Source organism: Sus scrofa, chromosome 18 (genome assembly GCF_000003025.6).
Source record: "Sus scrofa isolate TJ Tabasco breed Duroc chromosome 18, Sscrofa11.1, whole genome shotgun sequence".
Taxonomy (NCBI): Eukaryota; Metazoa; Chordata; class Mammalia; order Artiodactyla; family Suidae; genus Sus; species Sus scrofa.
This window is the reverse complement of record NC_010460.4, coordinates 24351726-24372169: the sequence shown is the minus strand read 5'-3', so window position 1 is coordinate 24372169 and position 20444 is coordinate 24351726. Positions and strand designations below refer to the sequence as shown.

The window sequence follows — 20444 nt, the reverse complement described above, 5'->3', positions numbered from 1 at the left end:
AAACTGTTTACCTCCAAATAACGTTGGGAAGGGACTTTTTAAGTCTCTCCCTCTGCTTTATTTTTGTTTGATGCTTATGCTGAAGTCCAAATTGTGAAAGTCAGAGAGGAAATATTCTTGAAAAGAACAGCAAAAAGTACGCGAGGCTTTCTTTTTAAACTGTCTTTATTACTATGGATGCATGAGCAAGATAGGTCTTATATGTGCGAAATGGTTCTGATTCAGCTCACACATAGCTTGATTATTTTCTAGGTTGGAATGCGATTGACTCAAGACAGGTTGTGTGGTGTAAACATTTATTCAGCAAATATTTGAGCGCTCTCTGAGTCCAGCACGCTTATCGTTTGGACGCGCAGCGCACTGAGGCACACAAAACTTGGTCACTGTTACTTCTGGCCTCAAGTGGGCGTCTCGCAGCTGCACCTGAAGCCTGTTTTATTTATCTACGCAGATTTCTCAGTTCCAATGTCAGACCCATCTAGGAGTTTCTTTCTGTGGTTTTTCCAGTGCTCCTGATCCGGACGAAGGAGAAAATAGGGGAAACAGTGCATTCAACACGAGGTGTCGCGAGCAGTGGCCAAGCTGGCACAGAGGCGACTGAAGCTCAGTACAATTATCACCCGGCTGATAAAACTACGAGTTCTGAGCTCATCTACCCACGCCATGGCCAAATAGCAGCTGCATCTTTTTCAACCACTTCCACAGTTAGTTAGGTACACATGAGGGGCTTTCCCCTCTTCATTACTCATACTTTCCCTAGATAGAGAAAGACAAGGAGACATTTTACTCCTGGGGAGCCTTGCCTATTTATCAATTCTTATCAGTGCCCACAGTGATAAAAGCTGTTCACTGAGGGTGTGACTACTGGCTGATCTCCAACTGCCAAGGAATACAAACCTCAAAAACTGATGTATTTAAAAATAAAATAAAATAAAAACTGATGTATTTAAAGGCAATGTTTCGTTTGTGACATGGTAAACTATAAATGACAAGTTTATTCATTTAAGTTACAGTATCTAATGTTATGTCAGATACATAGCACTTTACATTTTGCAAAGTTTTGTAAATGTGCTTATCTAATAATTCACCAAATTTTGAGACAGGTGGTGGTGATGATGATACTTTATATACATTGTTTTAGTTCCATTGCAGAGATAAGGAACCAGAGACTTAGAAAATCCTTTTTCCTACAGAACCAACAACTAGTAGAACAAGGACTCAACATATTGAATCCTTTCTGGTTTCAAAAAGTGGCTTTTGCTATTATAATTTGTCTGATTATAAATCAGTGTATTATATGCATTATGTTTGTTAAACTGATAACTAAAATAAGAATTTAATTCCTAGGCACATAAAAGAATATATATATATATATATATAGCAGTTTTACTGTCCTTCCTTTTCTTGCCAAGGAAAGGTATTTTTTTAAGTTGCCTTTATTAATTAGTTAAAACTGCTTCATGTGATAGCTTATTATTCTCTTCCTATTTAAAATGGTTATCAAATTAAAGATTCTCCAAGCCTAGAAAATCCCACTGGAAAACATCCAATAATTTTTAGAATAACATATACAGTGCTTCATCTATAGGGATGAAAATGGTTTAAGAGGCATAAATTAAATTGCCAAAACAACAAGGAGAATGTTTAAAGATTTTGTTATTACACATACATTAGTTAAGAAATTAACATTGTTAAAACTGCAAAGTATATTTAGGAGAACAAGATATAGTCTCCGACCTTAAGAAGATTACAGGTTAAAGAATGACAAATGAGAAAAACTTTTAATGGAAAAAATAAAAAATAAATATTGGTGTTGCAATCTGATGCTTGTTCTAATATCTCAGAAGATAATGGTAATGCACACACACACACAAAAAATACCTTATTGAACTTAGAGTAAGGGAAGGCTTCCAGGATGCTTGACATATGTTTTGAAGAATGATTCATAGCTGTTGGAGTGAGGGCATCATAGACAGAAGGAACCACATTTGCAAAGGTATGAAATTGTTTGCCACATTTGGAGAATTGCAAGTAAACTGGCATGCCTGAAATAAAGGGTACATATTAAGATGGGGAGGATGAGCCTAGAGAACAGACAAATTCAGTGCTGAGAAGAAGACCTGTGGGCAGGTGTCCATGGCCCTTGGATACCATGCTTAGGAATTGAAAGTATGTCCTGAAGAAAATGGGCACACACATAAAGGTTTAAGCAAAGTACAACTCTTAAGAGATCAATCCAGAAGAATCTGATCTGTAACTCTTAAGAGTCAATCTGGGAATGTTAAGGGCAGTAAAACAGATGCAAAATATCAGTGAGATGACTAAGGAGATCTGGGAGAGAAACAAGGGCTTGAATTTAAGACAGGGAACAAGCGGAGAAGGAAAACTTAAGGACAAAGGAATTAATAGACTAGGTTTGAGGAGCTGAGGAAGAGGGTCAAGGATAAAATATGATTCCCAAGATAGGGTAACTTGGCAAATATGAACGTCTAGAGGACGCATAGTTATGAAGAAAGTTTTGAGGCGCTTACCAGAGAGCTCCTAGACTCACTTGGAGACGCAAACCTGTTACTCTATCTGGATAAAGGAATCGTGAGCATATTGGTGGTAATTGAACCTACAGATATGGATGATTAGGTCCAGAAAGCACGTGTTCAGAGTTAGAAGCATGCCAGTGATGGGTCTCTGAGGAGGCCTCCCTGCCTCTCCTCCAAATAAGAGATGGTTTGAAGGAGAGGAATTTTAAAAAAAGAAAACCTGATCATTAAAAATGAATTGTGCCCTAATAATTCTTAATTAACGTTTTCAATTTTGTGCTTACACGAAAGTTCTTGCCAAATTTCTACCTTAAATATTACCTCGTCAGGTAGTTCTAATATCAGTTGATGCTCTGGGATAATTGAGTAAATGATGCCCAGCCTAAGACTATGATTAGCTTATACCATTTCATAAAAACACAAAATAACTTAAATTTATTCAATGATTCAGTTTTACTTTTGTCAAGGTGAGCATAAAAACAAATGGATGCTATACTGCTTTTTAATGAAACACCTTTAATGCTTAGGAAAGATGGATGCACAATAATAAAATAGAATATAAAATGTGTTTTGGCAATGATATTTAAGGAAACAGGTGTGTGACCTGAATAGCTGCAGGTGGTCTGTTTTCTGGTTGAGAATTGATTTGTGCATTTGACCTGAAAGGAAGGTATTAACTCTTTCAAGTCACAGATGAAATCATTCTTTCATTGAACAGATATTTTGGGGGCACCCATCCTAGGCTATGCGCTATTCTAAGTTGATGAAAATAATAAAATGCAGTCCCTGAGGGGACGCATATAAAACAGGCATGAGCAAAATAAGTTATGGTAGTATATGCTCTTGCGGCAATAGAGAAAAAAAAATTAACTCAATATCCCTTAAGTGTTTGAGAAGTCTATTACCTTTTGAAGTTAGAGCTAAAATAATATCACAACAGAGAGAGGAATCTTTTTCAGGTCAAATGGAAGGTTCAGTTTTGCAAATATGTATGAGGAAAGTGTCAACTCACAAATCCAGCTGATAAAAGGGTATGCATTTGCAAAAGTAAGATAAAAACAACACATTTTTGAAACTTTAAGATGAGTATTTACGCCTTAGGAGGCTACAAACCTCCTGGCAACCTCATTTAAAACCGTCTTCTTACTTTGCTCAACGTGTTCTTTCTTACCTCATCAGTTAGGATTTGAGTCCTAGCGAGAATTGTTCTGAGATCCCACGTTTTACAGATAATGGGTAAAAATATATGCTGACGATGAGCACAAATTGACCAGTATATGAGTAGTACACACATACACAAGATACAAGGATTGTGGTGAAGATTGTCTGGTATAGTGCAAAGTCTCAGTAAAAGCCAAGTATTTTATTGTTATTATAATCACTTTATCATTTAGCTCATTTTTAACTGGAAAGCTATGGAAATAAATTGCGGATAAGCTAGTAAATGGATGTATGCATTTATTGATTGATTTTACACAGCTTAGAATGAGTATTTCTCAATCATTTGCCTTGAAACAACCAAGCTAAGATAACTCCCAAATATGTGGTACGGTGTTTTATTAAGGTCTTAAAGATTTCATAATTCTTTTAAGATGGTTTGACCCCACAATAAGAAACTACTTTCCTTCTGTTTTTAGTCAATCTGGCAGCATGCACCAGTGATTGATTACAGTCCCATTTTTTAATTTTGTGGAAAATCTGGAGGAGATAAGGGAAATGAGTTTGTTGTAAAGTACAGGGAGGAAAGAAAGGTAAAAGCATATTCTGACCTAAAGGCCCAAAATATCATAAGAAAAGTCTTGCATTAATTCAAGATCTATAACACATGTGATGACAATTATGGTCTCCTAGAGAAGCAGGTACTTAGCCTACAAGAACTTGCTTGTGTTTTAAATGTTAAGAGAGATACAGATGACCCTTTTTATGGGAATGGATAAAAATCCAGTAATTATGCTCATAAATATATAAAGCAATAAATAGAACTTTTTCTCCCCTCTAGCTTTCACAGTTTTTTTGCACTTTTATTGACTTTGTTGTTAAACACATTTTCTGTCCATCAATAACATTGATTGAGTGCCTAGTCTATATTAAGCACTGTACTAGGACATTGTAAAGACAGCATTGCATTGATTGACTAGGAATTCAACCAGTGTCTCAAGAGATGAGAATTCTACTACTATAAAAAAAAAAAAACTTAGGAAGTTCCCCTGTGGCACAGTGGGTTATGGACCCGGAGTTGCCACAGCTGTGGTGCAGTTTGCAACTGTGCAGTGGGTTCAGTCCCTGGCCTAGGAACTTCCACATGCTGCGGGTGTGGCCAAAAAAATAAAATAAAAAATAGACCATTTCAATAATAACGCTCAATAAAATTAAACTAAATTACAGTAGATTTCTAGTGGAGAAAATTATATGGGCAATTTAAAAGGGAAAATAAAGATATGTCTTCATTAATTATGTACTATTGCCTTGGTCCATAACAGCGATTAACAAACTTGTTCTCAGGACCCATTTACACTCTTTTTTTTTTTTTTCTTTTTTTCTTTTTTTAGGGTCACACCCCAAGCATATGGAGGTTTCCAGGCTAGGAGTCGAATTGGAGCTGTAGCTACTGGCCTACACCACAGCCATAGCAATGCAGGATCTGAGCCAAGTCTGTGACCTACACCACAGCTCAAGGCAATGCTGGATCCTTAACCCACTGAGCAAGGCCAGGGACCAAACCTGCATCCTCACGGATACTAGTCAGGTTCATTATTTATTATTATTATTATTTATTAGTATTTCTAATAATAGAAAGATGAAACTAAGGAAATTTAGAAATGACAATTCATTCAATAATAAACCTCTTATTTAACATGAGTTATATATTTTATGAAAAAACTGTATTTCCAAAATAAAAAATTGAGTGGGAAGAGTTGCATTATTTCACACTATAAAAGTCTCTTTAATATCTAGCTTAGTAGAATTCATGTGCTTCTACATTCTCATATCTGTTTCTATATTCAGTCTGTTGCAGTATATTGTTTTGTTTGAAACAGATGAAAAAAATCCAACCTTACATAGATATATGGTTGAAAAAGGAAGGAGTATTTTAATAGCCTTTGTACGTAACTGTAGATATTCTTCTGTGATATTAAGCCAAAACTCAACAAGTGGTTATTTAATGTTTGTTGCTACATGGAATCTATAACCACATCAACAAATTTTTCTTACTCTGTGATTTTTAAAAATCCATTAGCCTATTTTGAACTTTGAATGGAGACTTTACTCATGGATAATTTCATCATGTCATTCATTGGTCATTTGGAAAAACACTGGTTCGTTGGGTAATGTAGACTGTCCCAAAGTTGACATATTTATTTTATTATATAGTATCGCAAAAATTACATTTGTCAATAACTTCATCACAAAAGTCATTAAGTACTGGAAACCTATCAAGTTTACATTGCCAGATAAAGTTTTGCAAAATTCTAATTTTCACTTGAAAGCTTGAATTCCTCCCTGGCACAAAACTGTAATTCATTTTCCTTAAAGTGACAAGCCCATTTCACTCACATCTGGGAAAGTGTCTGCCAAATGTGTAAGTATGAATAACAATACTTTGTCAAATTTTTCTCTCAAATGAAAATGGTGTTCTGTGAAAAAGTGGCTAGTTCAGTTTGCAACTCAAACAATTCTCCAGACAACCATTGTACTTCATTATGCAGCGGAAGTGTTTTATATATACTCCCCATTTCTCTTCAGAATATTTTTAAAGGATTGAGATTTTTAAAGGGTTGAGATGAGCAAAACAATACTTTTTACTGCTTAATCAGAAATATTCTTAGGTGAAACTGGCTTATTTTTTTCTGTGAATATGTGTGATGGGGAAGAAACACAATGATTACTCATTGATTTGGGTGCCATTGTCTTGATTCATGCTAAAGTTCCAGCATGAATCCACCACTGCCACTACACTATCTATACAACGCCAACACAGTGACAAAGACAAGGAAGATCTTAATAGCCCTATGAAAACAGTTTCAACTTCACAGATCTCCCTGATCGGGTTTCAGGGCCCCCCAGGGGGTTCAATCCTTAGTTTTCAAGGTTAGCCCTCTAATTTTATTTCATTTTGTTTTTGTTTTTGTTTTCCTTTTATAGCCACACCTGCAGCATATGGAAGTTCTGGGCTAGGGGTCGAGTCGGAGTTACAGCTGCAGGCCTATGCCACAGCCACAGCAACTTGGGATTCAAGCTGCATCCGTGACCTGCCCTAAAGCTTGCTGCAATGCCATTGGATCCTTACCCCATTGTGCAGGACCGGGGATCAAACTCGCATCCTCACAGATACTATGTCCAGGTCTTAACCCACTGGGCCACAACGGGAACTCCCTCTACTTTTACTATTGCATCTAACTCATTTTTTTACTCAGCAAATATTAACTCTCAAATGTCCTTCTCTCCTCCCAATTTAAGGACAAAGTAGGTCTTACAATATGTAAGACGAATATATTCATGTCCTGGATCTTAATACAGTTGAAGGTATAGGTCGTAAGATGTTTTTATTCCCATCATGAATAAATATCAGATATCTAAATTTTTCATGAATTTTTATGCAATCTGCCTTTAAAAATAAAGCATCGTAAGAGTTCTCTTATGACGCAGCAGGTTAAGAATCCTACACTGACACTGCAATGCTTCAGGACTTTGCAGTGGCATGGGTTTGAGCCCTGGCCCAGGAATTTCCATATGCTGCTGTCATTGCTAAAAAAAAAAAAAAGAAAAAGAAAAAGTATAGAATTAAAGCATTGTATTAAATTAGCAAAGTTGTACTAGAATATTAATAAACAAAATAATTTTTACATTAAGATGATTTTGCATTGATAACATGAAAAAATTAATATCTAATATAGTATCTTGGATCTGAATTTAAATATCATACTATTATTATACATCTATTAAATTTCCCTGGATTTCTTATTCAGCTATAAAATACCTATCCACATCTAATAAGTGAACATAAAAATATGTATATGGTATGTTTAGAATCTTTCAAGCTTATGTTGTACTTTATCAATATGGACATCTAGAAATAACTTAATTTTACTAAATCAGTTACAAGTTTACATTTGAAACAAAATTGAGAAATTTACAGTCAAGTCTACACAATATAGAAAATGATTCATAATAGGACATTATTGGAACCTGTACTGTTCTGTGAGGATGAAGCCAAAAATTCTATATTATTTGTAGTCGATGTCAAATTTTTACAGTAAAGAACATGAAAATAAAATCTATCTTAAACTAATAAGAAACCTTTTACTTACACTTATGGATCATCTTTCTCATAAGAAGACTTGGCATTTTTGTACCTAAGCTGCTCCTGGCTTTTACACATCAAGTATTAGGTCCAAAAAAAATAAGTGTTTAAATAAGGAGAATACTATTTAAAATCATAGAGTATGGATGAGCTCCAGGCAGTCCAGAAGCCTTCCAAAATTGTACGCAAAAAATTTATGAACTTTTTGTTGCCCTTGGCATGTGCAAGTTCCCAGGCCAGGGAATGAACCTGTGCCACAGCAGAGACCCATGCCACAGCAGTGACAATGTCAGATCCTTAACCCACTGAACCACCAGAAGCTCCCCAGACTTGCTTCTCCAAGCTGCTGCAATGACAATGCTGGATCCTTAACCCACTGTGCCACAGGAGAACTCCTTATGGACTTTTTAAATATTTTTTTGTGGGGGGGTGCTGCACCCACGGTATGTGGAGGTTCTCAGGCTAGGAGCTCAAATCAGAGCTGCAGCTGCTGGCCCACACAACAGCCACAGCAACATCAGATCCGAGCCACATCTGTGACCTACACCACAGCTCATCGTAACCTGGATCCTTAACCCACTGAGCAAGGCCAGGGATTGGACTGGTGCCCTCATGGATGCTAGTTGGATTCCTTAACCACTGAACCATGATGGGAACTCCTGGACTTTTTTAAAAAGAGGGGTTTCAAAGCTTTTATCATGGAGTTCAAGACCCCAAAAAGCTAAGAACCACTGAATCTGTGTTTTTGTTAGAGTGACTCAGCGGTAACAAACCAGACTGGTATCCATGAGATATGGGTTGGATCCCTGGCCCTGCTCAGTGGATTAAGGATCAGGCATTTCTGTGGCTATGGTGTAGGCCAGCTGCTGCAGCTCCAATTTGACCCCTAGCATGGGAACTTCTATATGCCATGCGTGCAGCCCTAAAAAGACAAAAATTAAAATAAAACAAAAGTGAACTAAGCCTTAAGGTTATGATCCATACATATGTAATTATACCTTAATAATTAATTGGGGAGTTTTATTCAACAATTTTTCTATAAGCTCCTTAAATTGGCTATGTGTTTTATATTAAAATAATGAGAAGGATTGTTTGAAAGTGTTTCTCCAAAAATATCTGTATCTAAAATCTGAATGAAACAATGAGCATAAATCACTTATAAAAACATTTAAATGGTAGATAAATATAAGGAGACTTTATTACCAGTTCTATAGTATCAGAAGATAGTTAAATACATTTATTATCATACATAAATTTCTCATCACTCTAGAAAGTGTGGCTCATGTCTCACAAGAACACTTTTTTTGCTAAGTGATACTTGATACTTGGTGTCATTTAAAGACAGACATATTCTGAACTGTGTGTCTTATTGCACAAAATTATGAATTTGTATTGTAATAGCAGGGTTTTTTTGTCTTAGAATTCTTAACTTTGAAGGCAAAAGTAATTACAAATCTCAGTTTGTACCTTTATATACTATACCATCAAAAACACACATATTCACATATGCATGTACACACACATGCACATACACATTCAAGTTATTCAATATTGCTTCATTTTTCCTTGTTAACAGTAAAATATTCTCCCGCAATTTTTTTTTACTGATAAAGCTTTTCTATTCCAAAACTCCAAAAGATTTTTATATTTCCAAATTTTACAAATATAGAAATATCCATAAGATGGTGCTGTATCTTTAATTTAACTTGGTCAGATACTCGAATGCTAAAATACATCTATTACATATGCGGTTAAAAGACTAGATTAGAATTTAATCTTTAAAAATCTTATCTGTAAAGAAGTATAATCAGAATCTTTACATAACTTATTTTTCCTATATCACAGATTGCTAAAGCATCTTTGTCCCAGATTTAGTTGCCAACTATAGGTGAAAAACATAACTGAAATTCTCATTTCAACAGACATCTTTGAAGAATAGCCACTTTGTACATACCATATAAGACAAATGAAGCAGTTGAATTATATACAGTATCAATTTCTACCAAGGTCGATAATAGTCCTTAAAAGTCCTTTGAAACATCCAGTTTGATGGAAATTAGAAATGACATTGCATGCAAACACTCCCTCTCAAATGTGGAAGAACTGCGGAGGAATTAACTCAATAATTTTCTCTACCTAGCAAGATTATTTACCCAGTGAGGGAAAGGTAATTTAAGATATGCTAATTATATAATGTATTTCTGATTTAGGCTGATGCAGTCAGGAGAAGTCACATTTCATATCCCATTTAATTATCACTGATAAACAGATTTAATAAAGAGTGTTCAAAATTGGCCATAGCATCTTTTATTTTTTTTTAAGATGAACAATCTTATGCCAAAGGAATAGAAACCACCGGTGAAAAGGGAAAATGTGTTTATGAATGGCAATATTTGGAGTCATGAGGTTGATAATATCAGTGTATGGGTGTATCTAAGGCAGGAACCGTGTTGTCATCACATAACCACATGAAAATCTTCAATAAAATATTTACTGCTATGGTTTGAGAGCATATTTAATTTTCTAGATTTGCTTCTCTATCAATGGCTCGTAATTTTTTCTCCCTTTGAACAGTGCCATCTTCTGAATTATACCATCATTACATTTCTTAATCCAGTCTGATGCTATAATTTTGCAGAAAACTTTGACTAGATTAGTAGTCATTATGAAGTACAAATAAACACAGAATTCTATATAGAGTATATTGCAAAATAGCAAAACCTAGTGACCAGTTATTATTGAGAACTTCTACATTTACAGCTAAACTTTTTGGTCAGCAAAATATCAAACTATTACTGCTATCTTTAAAAATTATAAAATAATTCTAAGAAATACACACTACCAGATTTGCAGGGTCATTTTTACCTTCTCAAAAATTTCTCAGAATTTCTCTTTCTTAATTTTTCTTAATATGCATTTTTTTCATATTGAAATCAAAAGTCTAAATAATATTGGGTTTATGTAAATAAAATAATACCACAAAACTTATATTTGCATGATTTAAGACAAAGAAACTAGGAGTTCTCTTGTGGCACAGGGGATTAAGGATCCAGCATTGTCACTGCAGCAGCTTGGGCTGCTGCTGTGGCATGGGTTTGATCCCCGGCCCAGGCACTTCTACATGCCACAGGTATGGCTAAAAAAATAAGAAAAGAAACTAAAATCAAATGATATTGTTGACAACCATTTTCATTACAATAGGCTATCAGCCTTTCAATCAAATATTTTTCCATTCACTTGATTAGAGTGTGGGTTATATAATGATGCATAATAAACATTTATGCTGATAAAACCTTCCCACAGACATTTTTCTATTATAGTATTTTTCTGTATTCAGTGGGGGGGGGGATAGTATTATGATGTAAAAGAAATAGCTAATGAGCATTGAAAAGATCAAAAAGGTAAATATTACTTATGTTTTCTCTGCACATTCACTTTGAAAATAGGACCAACTGGACCTGTGGGTAAAATAATACCTGATCACATGCTTCAGAAGAAATCAAAGAAAAAAGTCTCTATTTGGGGAGGCTAAAGGCACCACAAGGCAGGAACTGCGTGCGAGAAATCTTTCGATATCAAAAAACCATGAAGAGTGTTAAGAAGGCAGTAATGAACAGGGTTTTATTATGAAAATCCCCACAGCGTAATTAATGGATATTTATTAGGAATTCACAAAAGAATGGATATATGCATATGTATAATTGATTCACTTTGCTGTACACCTGAAATGAATACAACATTGTAAGCCAACTATACTCCAATAAAAGTAAGCAAAAAAAGAATTCCTTCGGAGCCACACACTGTGGTAAGTGGGGGAGGAAGAATGATGAGCAAAAAAGATATAATTTCTCCCTCATGCAACATAGAGTATAAGATGAAGGTAGACACTCACTCGAAAACCATACACATAAATATATAATTACACACTGAAATAACTTTTAAAAGTAGAAGCACTGGGTGCAATGGGACCATGTGACAGGGAGGTAGGAGGGATGAGGAAAGCAAGTGGTACTTGAGCAGAGACCTTGAGGATAAGTGTGAGTTAGAAGGAGTCTTTCATTACATGTCTGGGATTTGCTTCAAAATTATCTGAGGGGGAGGTAGGGTGGGGGGTGCCATAGATGACATAAGATTGACATGTGTTATTAAATGAATGTTTGATCATTTCAATAAGAAATACTTTAAATACATATATATATATAAAAGACTATAATAATATATATATTTTTATATAGTATTTCAGGCAGATCATGGGACATATTTGAAGGCCCTGGGGCAAGAGGAGTTTGGTTGGTTCTAAATCCTAGAAAGAAGGCCAGGGTGGCTGGAATGTAGAGAACTGAAGCCAGACAGAATAGGGGCCTATCGACCACCCTAAAGGCTTTGGTCTTTATCTTAAGAGCCATAAGGGGTGGCTCCTACAGTCACACATTCTATTTTTTATAATGAAAATCATCCAAGATGTACTGTAGAGATTAGAAGATGGCAAGAACAGGGGAGGGTGACAGAAATGGAGGAAAGGGAAGGATTGGAAAGAACGTAGGAGGTACAATTGTAATAACTTACATACATGGATATTAGGTAAAAACGAGCAGAGGATATTAAGAAGGTCTCCCACATTTTGTAGTGTGCACAACACTGGGCTTAAGAAACTCTTTTAATGGAAATTGTTTTGCATTTAAAACAACACAAATTCAAAACTAACATTATTGTCTTACTATTGTTCTCTTACCATGGAATCGCATGCAATTCAGTCCTTTTTGGCTCTTTTAAAAGATTTAAGCCCCTGCTATAGTGCTATAGTCTTCCCATTTAGTTTCTATTTCACATGGAATGTGGAGACCATACAATTAAATAAACTCTTTTGAGTAGAGTAAAACCAGCTTTAATACCTTGGATCAAGGAATCCAAGATATCAGTTGTATTTATATTTCTGATGTATATTTCCCTGCTACTACCATTTGGCATTCACAAGTCACGAATTGCAAACCTACCGTCTTCGGCCAGATACGATACATTTTTAATAAATAAAACAAAGAAATCGTTATGATGAAAATCTGCAGCAAAAATAATGAGATTGAGCTTAGCATTCCTATCTTTCAATACTAGGGTTAGTCTTAGTATAACAGTGACACTGATAGATTTATTTACATTCCTAACACATATGGACAGGGGGCCAGAAATGGTTCAGGATCAGGAGTAGCTAGTAAAAGATTTTCACTGAGAAAGGAGTTTCCCTCGCAATCCTCACTAGGGAATATCTGTCACAGGATGGAGCACTCACTACAGTGAAGGATACTTAAGTAAAATTTATTGCTTCCAGACTATTAGTTTCATGTTGGTGATGCAATACTGTTCAAATGTTCCCATTTAATATTTTAACATGAAAGGATGGAGATGATGTTACCCTTTATCCACCCCACCCAAATTTTTTTCAGGAAATCACGGGAGAAATTTCGGGACTAAAAAAGGTAGCCTATGTTATAATAGAAAGTAGAACACGTTAAATAACACCTCTAATCCTTGCATTTCTCTGTGATTTGATGTGAGAACCTACCTCCTCACCTGAACCCAGACTAATCATAACCCCGAGGTGAGCCCTAAGTGAAACGTATTAAAAAGAAAACCTCTCATTTGGCTATATCTTGCTTTACAGTACATAAGAGAAGGAAAAAGGATAAATGAACATTTTATTCCTATTATGGTGACCTAACTTTTGAATTCATATGCTCACTTGGTTGTTTTCTGAATTATCTGTGTTTTATAAAAATTAAACTCTTCTTTTTTTTTTTTTTTTGGCCTTTTAGGGCCGCACCCCTGGCATATGGAAGTCCTCAGGCTAGGGGTGGCATCAGAGCTATAGCTGCTGGCAACAACCACAGCCATAGCAATGCCAGATCCAAGCCGCAGCTGCAACCTACACCACAGTTCACAGCAACGATGGATTTTTAACCCACTGAATGAGGCCGGGGATCGAACCTGCATCCTCATGGATACTAGTCAGATTCGTCTCCCACTTGCGATGCAAACTCCTAAACTCAATTTTTTAAACTGCAGAAAAATGTTAAATTCAAATATTTTCTGACTGATAAAACACTCTTTGGGGCAACAAGCATCCTAGTAGAAGATATCAACAACATTCTCATTAATATTAGGATTTGCAGAACATTAGTCTGAGTACTTTTAATTGGGTGGTAGAGGTAGGAAATAAACATCTCTGTGGATCCCAGAGATCCCAAGATCTACTACCTTAAGAGGCAGTGACTTCCTTGACATTTTTTCCAATTCTTGTCAAGAATTGAAATTAGTTACTTCCCTAATGATAAATATGCTTTGTGCATTTGTTATTTATGAGCTAAGGATACTCTTTGTAAAGAATCACTTCAACTTGTTTTAACAAATATGTATTTTGTGCCTATGACACACTAGACACTGGGATATACAGCAGAACACAAAATAGACTTAAAGGAAAAATTAGAATTTCTATAATGCTTTTAATATTTTCAAAGGTCTTTGATGGTTATTACTCCATTTTTCACAATAGTTTTGTAAGGAAGGTACAGAGGGATTAAACATTTTGCCAAGTTTTCTTTTTTTTTTTTTTTTCTTTTTAGGGCCACACCTGCAGCATATGGAAGTTCCCAGGCTAGGGGTTGAATTGGAGCAACAGCTGCCAGCCTGCACCACAGCCACAGCAACAACGCCAGATTCAAGCCACATCTGTGACCCACACCACAGCTCATGGCAACGCCAGATCCTGAAGCCACTTAGCAAGGCCAGGGATGGAACCCGCATCCTCATAGGCACTATGTTGGGTTCTTAACCCACTGAGCCACAAAGGGAACTCCAGGTTTAGTTCTTTAATTGATTAAATAGTCTCTTAAGCCTAGACTCATTATTGCCTCCTGAGTTACAGCATTTTACTCATCCCCCAACTGATTTTCTTTACCTGGCAATCTGAAAATACCTCATCATTTCTTGAACAAGTCGCAGTGTGGTACAGACTCTGTACCCATATTGTCAGGGTTCAAATACTTTCTGCAAGTTGGTTAAGTGGCTGAATAGCAAACCATTGTAAAGCTCAATGGAATAAAAAACAATCAGCTCTTCTCTGCCTGTGAGTTACTGATCCAGGCTGGGCTGGGCTTCAAATTACAGGTTGGTTCCAGGTCCACTCCACCTGTCTTTCATCTTTGAACTTGTAGGCTATCCTAGAGCGTGTTTATCTCATAGTGATGGCAGAGGAGGCATGAGAGGAGAAGCATCTGTGCAAGCATATTTCAAGCCTCTGCTTGGGTGACGTCTGTTAGCATCCCATTGGTCAAAGCAAGTCACATGGCCAGGCCCAACGTCTAAGACAAGGGACAGGGAAGTATGTTCTGTTCACCGTGAGACCAAGCCAAGTAGCGGTGAGAGAGAGAAGTGATGGTAAGGGAACGCGAATATTTTGGAACAATAATTTAATCTACCAGAGTGACCTTAAATCTCTTACCTTAGTCTCTCCCTCTGTGTAAAGCCTTCGAATGGCTGCAGAGAGGATTCAATAAAGCACATAGGATTAGCACATGGTGAACACTAGGGAACAGCAGACACTGCTCTTTCTGTATACGGCTTCTCATTTAATTTGACTCCCACCTCAAGTCCTCTCATAGCCATCCCATTTCCTCGCACATCCAGTCCTTTTCTTCAAGGTAGCATATTTGTTTCGTCTAAGACAAAAATTTTGCTCTTAGGTGCAGCTAGCCCTAGTGACCATATCCATAAATGACTCCTCTATAGGGAAGATGGGTCAGGCAAGCCATGAAGATTTCTCTTCTTTATTTACGGCACACCTCATCATTGAGCTTTCTGCTCCAGATGAGACTGCTAACATCCAAAATACAGATTAATGAGATAAATATATTTATAGTTTCTAAATTTGCTGTGCTGAATGTTTCTTTTTCCAAAAAAAAAAAATAATAAGCCAAACAGAGTTGTAATAAAGATAACTTAATTCAAGCTACACCACCTCTGTAAAGTTTTCTGTAATTTCGCCTTCCTCTGTGATGATCAACATTTTTTCTTGTCTTTTACTATAGCAATAACTGGATTGTATGTGACATGTTTTTATTCCTATTTCCCAAATGAAATCTTCTGGAAACTGGTTTCTTATTCTTGTCTCTTTTCTAATACAGTACATGACTTAGGTAAATAATCCATAATTTTCACTGAATGGAATTAGGGATAGGACAGAAATTGAACCTAGAAAATCTCATTGATTCCACTTTCAAAAGTGATGTGTCACTAAAAGATAAAGTTTGCTGTTTGTCAGTTATACCTCAATAAGGTCAATTTTAAAGGAGTTTCCCAGAAGACAAAGGGTAAATGTTCTTTGAGGTATTATCTTTTTACTGGTAGATAATGATCTTTATTGTAAAATAAGGATAAAATAATATTGCTGAGCACTTTTAAAAATGAGCTTTGGCTAGTACTAGTAAATCAGCATTGCGTAGAATATGGAGGATAACACAAAAATAGTCTTTTCAACAAATGGCGCTAGAATAACTGGATAGTCATACAAAAAATAAATATCAACCATCATCTCCTATCATACACAAGCATTAACCCAAATTGATGATAGACATAAGAGAGAAGATAAATCTATAAAGTTTCTAGAAGGAAAAATAAGAGAAAATTTTTCTGACCTTGCAAAGATTTCTTTTTTTTTTTTTTTTTTTGTCTTTTTGCTATTTCTTGGGCCACTCCCGCGGCATATGGAGGTTCCCAGGCTAGGGGTTGAATCGGAGCTGCAGCCGCCGGCCTACGCCAGAGCCACAGCAACGCGGGATCCGAGCCGCGTCTGCAACCTACACCACAGCTCACGGCAACGCCGGATCGTTAACCCACTAAGCAAGGGCAGGGACCGAACTGGCAACCTCATGGTTCCTAGTCGGATTCGTTAACCCCTGCGCCACGACGGGAACTCCCAAAGATTTCTTAGTTCAGAAACAATAACAAAAAAAGCAAAACATAAAATAATGATAAATAGGTCTTTACCGAAATTAAAAGCATTTCCCCATCAAAAGACACCATTAAGGAGTTCCCACTGTGGCGTAACGGGATTGGCAGCGTCTTTGCAGTGCTGGGATGCAGTTTTGATCTCTAGTCCGGCACAGTGGGTTAAGGATCCAGTGTTGCTGCAGCTGCAGCGGTAGGTCACAAGTAAGTCTCTGATCTGATCTCTGACCTGGGAACTCCATATGCCACTTGCAGCCAAAAAAGAGAAAAAATGAAAGAAAGAAAAAAAGACAGAGGGGGAGGGAGTGGGGTGGCTGGGGAGCTTGGGGTTAACAGATACAAACTATTGCCTTTGGAATGAATTAGCAATGAGATCCTGCTGTGTAGCACTGGGAACTATGTCTAGTCAGGTATGATGGAGCATGGTAATGTGTGAAAATACATGTATGTATAACTGGGTCACCATGCTGTATAGTAGAAAAAAAAATTGTAATGGGAAAATAACTATTAAAAAATAATAAAAGAAATTGAGAAGGCAAACTTCAGATTGGGAAAAAATGTAGCAACCACACACATATCTGATAAAAGACTAAAGGACTTTTTTCCAGAATATATACAACTCTTTAATAAAAAGTCAAATAACCCAACTTAAAGATAAGCAAGGAATTCCCTTGTGGTGCAGCTGGTTAGCGATCCAATGTTGTCACTGCTGCTGCTCCAGTCACTGCTCTGATGCAGTTTCAATCCCTGGCCCAGGAACTTCCACATGCCATTGGTATGGCCAAAAAAAAAAAAAAAAAGAAGAAGAAGAAAGAAAAAAAGGCAAGAGACCTGAACAGATACTTCACAGAAGAAGATATACAAGTGACAAGTAAACACTTTTATGAAAAAATGTTCAACATCATTAGCCATTACGGAAAATGCAGATTAAAACCACAATGAGACAGTACTATCTACCCATTTGAATTAAAATTTAAAAAGACTAACAATACCAATGATTGGTGAGGATGTGGAACTAATAGAATTACACTCCCCTGGTGGGAATGTAAAATTGTACAACCACACTTTTGAAAATTATTTGGCAGTTTCTAATACACATCTTTACCATAAGACCCAGCAATTTCACTCCTAAGTATTTTGTCACCCAGGAGGAATGAAAACTTATACTCACATAAGAACTTGTGTATAAATGGTCACTTCAGCATTATTCACAATAGCCAAAGCTTGGAAGCTATCCATGTGTTTATCAGTAGACAGATGGATTTTTTTTTTAAAGTGGTAAATCAATATAATCAAAAACCAGGCAGTAATAAAAAAGAATGAACTATGATACAGGCAACATGGATCAATCTCAAAAACATCGTGATGAGTGAAAGAAGTCAGACACAAAAAGTACATATGTATCATTCTATTTCATTAAAATTTAAAAAATTGCAAACTAATCTATCAGGACAGAAGGCAAATCAATGGTTTCCTGGAGCCAGGAGCAGAAAGAGAGGTGAATTGAATGGGGCCATGGGGAATATTTGGGGGGTTATGAAAACATTCCATATCTTGATTTGTAGCAGTAGTTTTTCAGCTACACACATCTGTCAAAACTCAAAAATTGTATAGTTAATAAGCAGTTCATTATTTGTAAATTATACCTCCATAAAGTTGATTTTAAAAATAGGCATGGGATGAAATGACCTATAGAGAATTAATATTTTGTTGGCAGATCATTTATTGCAAAATAGAAAAAAAAAAGTAGTACTGCTGAACACAAAAATAATTATTTAGTGCTTTAAAAAAATTAGCACTGCACAGTAGATGCAGGGTCACATAATCAAATATAGAATTTTTTTTTTTTTGTCTTTTTAGGGTCACACCCACGGCATATGGAGGTTCCCAGGCTAGGGGTCTAATCGGAGCTGTAGCCGTGACCTACACCACAGCCACAGCCATGCCAGATATGAGCCCGTCTGTGACCTACACCACAGCTCATGTCAATGCCACATCTTTAACCCACTGAGTGAGGGCAGAGATGGAAACTGGGTCCTCATGCATTGTAGTCGGATTCCTTAACCACTGAGCCAGGACAGAAACTCCTCAGATATAGAAATGTTTTTATCCTTGCTCTTGGAGTCTCTGAATTCTTCCGCCAGCCTTCCCTCTACTCTCCCCTCTTCCTTAGCCGAACAGATGGACATTGCTTTTCCTTCTTTCCTCCTCTCTCTCCCCTTCACATGTTGAAAAAAGATCTATTATTTTGGGCACTGCTGATTACACAAAATGGTAAGGGCAGGGGACAATTTGCGGGTGTAAAATTAAAATAAATAGTAGTAGTATATGTAATCCCATTAAAGCAATTGGTAGTACTGACCAAAAAAAAAAAAAAAACAGAATTAAACAATTCATATGCAGTCTCCAGAATTTAGGGAAAGTACTCCTAAGGTCATGGCATCATAGAAGTACTTACAAAACGCATGAAACTCAGATCTAATTTAGTGCATCTCTGAGGAGACTGTTGCTGGTTTCTAGTTGTTCTCCCCTCACAATTGGCACATTTGAATCCACAAGTTGATCTTACTTTTTTTTTTTTTTTTTTTTTTTTGTCTTTCCTAGGTATGTCATTTACAAGAACAGAGCAGAGTTTATGGGCTTATTTCTAAAATAAACTCAATTTTTCTGTAGTCTAACCAAACAAACTTTTTAACAGGACAGTCTCTATATAAGTTCCGACTAATTTAATTTTTTAGCTTAATTTCAAAGAACTAATACTGAAGGGCTACGACTATGGTTAAGTGAGATTCTTTGGAATTCTAATAGAGCATTTTTTTTTTTTTACCTAGAAATGTTAGTCATTCTCTCTCTCTCTCTCTAAATTTTATACTATATATATATATATATATATATATATATATATATACATTTTTCTCCATCAAACATAGACCTATTCATATTTCCACCAACATTCACAAGTTGTCATGAGCAGAAACTGGGAAGAAAAACTTAAATAATATTAAATAATCAGCAATTTTGGTTAATGGCCTGTTTTCCAAATCTTTCACAATCCTGACTTCGCCACAATGATGTATCATGCAGAGAAATATGGGAAAGTTCACAGCATTTTGGATATAAGGTAAAACACTATTAGCATTTTCCCCCTCCACTGCCAACTATTTATTTGAATTTTAGAGTTTGTATAATAAGATAGCCACATGCTAATACCCTGAAGATAGCCACCAGTGAATTCAAATGATGGGTTGAAGACTGCCTGGAAATATAAAACTTGCTTTCCTGCAAACAGGTGACCTAGGAACCGTCAAAATACAATCCTGGCATGAATGTTCACTGTCGATCCTGTTGATTTTCAGTGGTAAAATGACCTGGAATTTTTCCAAAGCTAATGTAAGTTCATAGCCTTATTTCCGGTAACAAAATTTCATTATTATTCGAACTGTAATATCTAATCACACTGCAAGTGTGATTACTGTTGTTGTTAATAACAGCAGTAATAATAACAGCTAAAGTTACACTCAGAAGCATTGGCATCTATATTAGGTGAAAATGTGTATTATAAGCCAGCATTTTACTAAGACCTTTACATAAATTTTGTCTCTGAAATA

The 20444-nt window shown here is 36.2% G+C and overlaps 1 long non-coding RNA gene across 1 annotated transcript; it reads right to left on the bottom strand.

Annotated features, from left to right (window-relative positions):
- On the bottom strand, nt 666-2719 carry LOC106506794. Its single transcript, XR_001302352.2, has 3 exons — nt 2532-2719; nt 1882-2045; nt 666-756 (listed from the first exon to the last, which is right to left on the bottom strand). It is a non-coding gene; the product is annotated as an uncharacterized LOC106506794 (long non-coding RNA).